Source organism: Vulpes vulpes, chromosome 13, assembly GCF_048418805.1.
Source record: "Vulpes vulpes isolate BD-2025 chromosome 13, VulVul3, whole genome shotgun sequence".
Lineage (NCBI taxonomy): Eukaryota > Metazoa > Chordata > Mammalia > Carnivora > Canidae > Vulpes > Vulpes vulpes.
In genome coordinates this window covers 17,309,274-17,315,089 of record NC_132792.1, presented here as the reverse complement: position 1 = coordinate 17,315,089, position 5,816 = coordinate 17,309,274, and the positions used below count along the sequence as shown (strand labels likewise).

General features: G+C 40.3%; 1 pseudogene; it reads left to right on the top strand.

The window, feature by feature from the left end:
- The first annotated feature begins 1,602 nt into the window (after window positions 1–1,602).
- LOC112916018 (tRNA (cytidine(32)/guanosine(34)-2'-O)-methyltransferase pseudogene) lies at window positions 1,603–2,494 on the top strand (annotated as a pseudogene).
- Window positions 2,495–5,816: the final 3,322 nt, after the last annotated feature.

The window sequence follows — 5,816 nt, the reverse complement described above, 5'->3', positions numbered from 1 at the left end:
TGATGCGAGACAGGAAAGAAGTCATAACACTTCTTCAGAAACCAGAGAGGGAAGAGAAAATGCGCATCTTGCAGGTCACCTAGAATATCCCAATATTACTTCAAATTATAAACTCAGTTCAGTTTCTAAATATGGGTTTTTAAGCCCAGAAAATCATCAAAATATGGAACTTCAGTGAAGGTTAATTTTTCTGCCCTCCCAGCTGGAGCGGACTAGTGTCTGGCAACTTGTGTTGGGGGTGAGGGTGTGGTCACACTTTCTTTTCCTACTTCACTCAACTAACTAGCTTCTACTTCTACTGTTGCCCATCTAAATCAGGAATCTGGGGGTTGGGGGAGGAGGGGGTACGGAAACAGTGGATTTTTGATCTGTGCCCTCAGAATATGACTTTGTCTCCTCTCCAGTCTTGCAGGTGTGTGGAACTCACTTTCTCTCTCTGAGCTTTTGTGGGTTTTTAGGTACCATTCTTCCTGAACATTTCCAGCTGCAGCTCCTCCATTCGGAGGACAATGCCGGTTCTTTGGTTGTTTCCTCACAGCCCTTGGTTCTTCAGCGGACCTTACCATGGGTACTTCACTTTTGGAAACACAATATTCCTTCTAGAAGACTCTCTTGGGCAGAAGTTTTTTTTTTTTTTTTTTTTTTTTTAAAGGCTCTAGGATAGTTTTCTCTCCCTCAAGGCCACAAAACTGGTCCATGGGAAGCATGCCATACTTTTGTACCACCTCAAAGGGGAAGTGCAATTTCTTTCTAGAGACACCCGACCAAAGTCTAGCTGGCAATGTAGCTTGCTCACTCATGTATCCTTTCCTCCAGCCTTCCAGCAAGAGTCAGAGCTCAGCCCACCATGCCTACCAAACTCATCTGAGGCTCTACAAGGAGACCTGGTGGGACGGGGCGTTCGCTTGCCAGGCCAACAGTGAAATGGTGGCTCCTACATGACTCAGAGCTGGCATAAGTCTCTTTAAATCCTCTCTCTCCACTCCATCAAACTTTTATATACTCAATTTGGTTTGGGGAAAACAGTCTAGACCACTAATATTGAGTTTCTGTTTTGGTCTGGCACTTTGGAATGCGGTATCTGTTTATCTTGGTATCTCCATTGAAACTTCAATGATATTATTCTATTATGCCACTTATAAAACATTTGATATGTTCATAATCTCTTCTCAGTTTTCTTGTGTATAATTTTGGCATGATAATGTCTGCCTTGTGCTGAATAGATAAATAATATCCGTGAAACACCAACCACAATATCTAGCAAACAGGAGGAATTTGTCAAAAGTTAATATCCTTCCTCCCACTCCTCTTCCCTCTCCAACTTAAATAAAAAGGCATTGTGCTACAATCAGGTGGGGTCTGTGCTGCGCCTGAGCCTTGGGGTCCCATGATGACAGGCTCCCCACACTGTGGGAGCCCTTGGGCATGTGCAACAGGCACTCAGATTGACAAAAAAACACAACCTCAAGCCTGATGATTTCTGGCTGGTCTGTGCCTTCACTGAGGCTCAAGCAGCTCACAGACCAGTCTCCTTCGTTCCCTTCTCCTCACTCCAAAAGCTTAGCTTACTGTTGCCAGGCCCCTAGGCAAACAGCACGTGAGATGAGAGGACATCGGATGAGTGAGGTGTCTACTACCTGCCTGGGCAAGGAGGATGGCTGGCATGCCCACAGTGCTGTCAAGCTGCTACAACTGGATGAGGAGTTCCTGAAGGCTGTGGATCATCAGGCTATGGCTTCATTACCAGATGTATTATAGATCCAAGGACATCACCCAGTCATCCACTGACAGGATCATCCAGACTTTGAGGGGTGCCCTGTGGACCTAATGGTGTGTGATGGGGCTCCCAATGTAACCAGCTCCATGATGTGGATAAGTATATGTAGGCCTAGACCCCCCTAGTCCCTCTGAACATTGCTATACACATCTTGCAGCCAAGGGTTGCTCTATAGCCAAGATCTTTGGAGGTCAGGATGTGACCCTGAGCTATAGCCAGCTGCGTCTCTTCATCTCCAGTGGGCTGTGTGCCAAGCCCAGGAGCAGTCCCCACTCCAGCACAGGGGCCTTCACTGTCTGTCAGGGTTATGACCCCACTGAGTACTTCCTTCTGGACCTGACCTTCTGGACCAAACCCTTGCGGGACTACTCTTATGATCCATATTTCAACAAGTTAGGTGGTCCTACTCACATCACTGTGCCATTTGTGACCTGTAGGGACCTGAGCTATTGTTTGGGAGGCAGTTACCCACTGGACCTAGAGGAAGGATCAGAGTACAAGTACATTCCACCACTCCATCCACATCCCTTCCCCCATCTCAACACCATATAAGGAAGCCTGCACATTGAAGAAGAAAAGGTGGCTGGCCAAGGAGATGGTCCCTAGGACTGTCCCATCCGCACAGGGGACACGTTGCCCCAGCCCCTGGTAGCTCCACAGCGCCGCACCCTGCTGGCCTCTGAGCTGGAAGACAATGAAACTAATTGTTCCCCTTAATACCTTAATACCTTCAGTTAGCTGGCAGTCTGATACAACCCAGAAGCTGTCTGCTGTCAGGAAAACGAAAACTTAGATTGATGAACTTGTTCTCAAGTATCTCATCAATGGGTCCTGAACATCCAATTCCTGAGTGGGAATCTGCAACAACCACTATGAACACAGCATGGAAAGCAACAGCACAGACACCTGTCTGCATTGTAGAGAGGGTCGCTGAGCGAGCTTGTGCCTCTTCTCTAAATCTTTCCAGGGATGTCCTGACTGTGTCTAGAATTTAGCCCCCAAACAGAGGTTCTTAACTTAAACTGGATAGAAATCAGGAGTATCTGGAAACCTGGGGACAAATAGTGCATCTTGATTTTCACTAATATGACAGAAATCTCACTAATAGAGCTGAAATTTAGCTTTACTCCTAAATACAAATGCTGACAATAAATCACATTAGTAAAAGCAGTGCCTGTTACCTTCCCTGTATTACAAATCAGTTACTTTTTATGTGACATTATACTTTTTGCAGGCATCTTGACATGCTGTTCACATTTGTCACTAGTTTGAATAATAGAAGATCTTATATTTTGATGTACTAATAAAAAACTCTATGTTAAATAAAAGGCATTGTATTTTGTTATACCAAAGAGAGATTTGGGGCCAAATTATTTTATAAAAATGATCAAAATTGGCTTTTGACTCGATGGTTTAGTGAAACCTTTCCAACAGATTCTTTTTAAAAAAAAAAAAGAATTTATTCATGAGAGATACAAGAGAGGGGCAGAGACATAAGCAGAGGGAGAAGCAGGCTCCCTGTGGGGAACCTGTTGCAGGACTCCATCCCAGGACCCGAGGATCACCACCTCAGCCAAAGGTAGATGCTCAACCACTGAGCCACCCACATGCTTAGATTTATTTTTTTTCTTAAATATTCAATATGAGAGGTTCCTGGGTGGCTTAGTTGGTTTAGCCTTGGACTCCTGATTACAGCTTAGGGTCATGAGCTCCAAGTGGGGCTTTGCACTCAATGTGGAATCTGCTTGAGATTCCCTATCCCTCTACCACCTCCCTCAATAAATAAATAAAATCTTTAAAATAATTCAGTGTATATCGATATAGTGTAGGTATAGTGATAGGTACATTTTCTAAATGCAGTATTGCTCAGTAATTATCAACAAAAATGCAATGAAGTTTACAGTGAAGAAGCAAGGATTTGAACATAATGAACTTAATTGTTCTCAACCTGTTGTTATTTCCACTGAATCACATTTTTTTTTTGTCAGATGAATAGGTACACACTACTTAGTTGATAGACAACTAAAGTATAATTCTATTTTGTGCAGACTGGAAAAATTAATATTCATAAATATTTATGAAGAGTAGTTGGAGTTTTTTTCCATTTCAGTTATATCTGGGTGTGTTTTTCATATTACTACTAAGGGATGAATATTTTTATGATAATTAATCTCTTTCATGATCTAAAACTGAATAATAGCACATGAATCGCTACTTGTTATTTTTGTGTAACTATAAACATAGATTCTTTTACTCTAGTGAAAGCAAAAATTACTCTGTTTTGCAGGAGTGTACACTTTCATATTTATGTCCAGAATAGGCAAAAAAACACCAAAAAACACAACCCCCCCAGAGCAGCTGTTTCATTAAATTTCTTTCTTCTCAATCACTGTATTAATCATGGCTCTTTCAATATCTCCTTTTATTTTCCAAAAACATATAACTTTCTTATTTGACTGTTCCCTTATGTTGCATTTTGATTTTGCCAAGCTGATGAATTACAAATGAAGTTCACAAAAAAATTATTGTCCCCCAAAGAATCTTACTTTATTTCAGATTGAGATACACCAATTAATGTTCTCTTTCCCCCCTTGTGGGTATCTGAGAACTCATTGCTTCTTCTTTGTTGCATTTAATTTTAGTATAAAGAACAATTGCTTGCATTATAAGACTCTGAAGCCTTCTCCAGTTTGTTCTTGGTTCTAGACAGTTAGATTTTAGTTTAAATTAAAGGAGATTTAATCTTTATATTTTAGCATTATAGAAGTCAAGAATTTGTAAGCTGACTGATTTGGAAAAGGAATAGTTTAAAAAACATTAAGGATATATATCCTCATCTGAGTAGAAAGCCAAATTTGAAGAAATAAAAAGACAGAGAGAGAGAGAAGGTCAACAAAAGGAAATATGGACCATGACTAATGTCAGTAAAATATAGTCAATCGAGTTAATACTTTGAATCAAACCAGATGATGGACTGATTGACAAATTAAATATTTTGGCATCATAAAATCATAGAGTTTAACTTGGGATATAAGATATAGTTCAAGATGATTACATTTATAAAATAACTAGAGCAGCAGGTTAATTTTTTTTTCCTTTGCGATGGGGTGGGAGGAGTGTGAAGAGGCATTCATTCATTTGCAATTCAATACAATTCAGCAAGTCTTTATCGAACACTTATTATGTTCTACACCTTTTGCTAGTTACTGGGATTAGTATTTTTAAATAAATAATTTATGCTGGAAGTTTTAGTTTTAAACAAATTGATTTCGTTAGAAGAAATTGATTTCGTTAGAAGATGGCAGAGGAATTCTGTTACCTGGGACAAAGATGTCAGTTACAGAATCGCACTATAACACACTTTACTCTACCTGGACTCATAGGGCTGTCCTCACATGGTCCAGATTCACTGAGCAATTAGAACCTATTACATCAACTTTTCCTCCCTGTTGAAAGAAAAGCTTGTCTGAGTGTGTTCTTGCTCAGGTATTTAAAATGAAACCAATAGGAGCATCTGGTTCAGTGGTTGAGCACCTGTATTGGGCTCAGGCCATGATTGTCCTGGGATGAGTCCCTCATTGGGCTCCCCGCAGGGAGCCTGCTTCTCCCTCTGCCTATGTCTCTGCCTCTCTCTCTCTCTCTCTCTCTCTCTCTCTCTCTCTGTGTCTTTCATGAATAAATTAATAAAATCTTAAAAAAAATAAAATGATACCAATAGTTCAATCCATAATCAAACACTGATGGAATCACACTTAGGGAAGAAGCTGAACTTTGCCCCTTTTCTGTTTCCATACATTCTAGGTCATTTGGTGATCTAGAGTCTAAACATGCACATAAAAATAATAAATAAATAAATAAATAAATAAATAAATAGATAAATAAATAAATTAAATAAAAACATGCACATCAAAATTGAGTCTTTTCTCCCCTAAAGGTATCACAGTGATCTGATCTTTCCTGAAAACATTTTTAACTCATCACTTTCTATAGATTCCCCTATCATGTTGGAACAAAACTTGTTGCTGCTGTTATGGCCTAG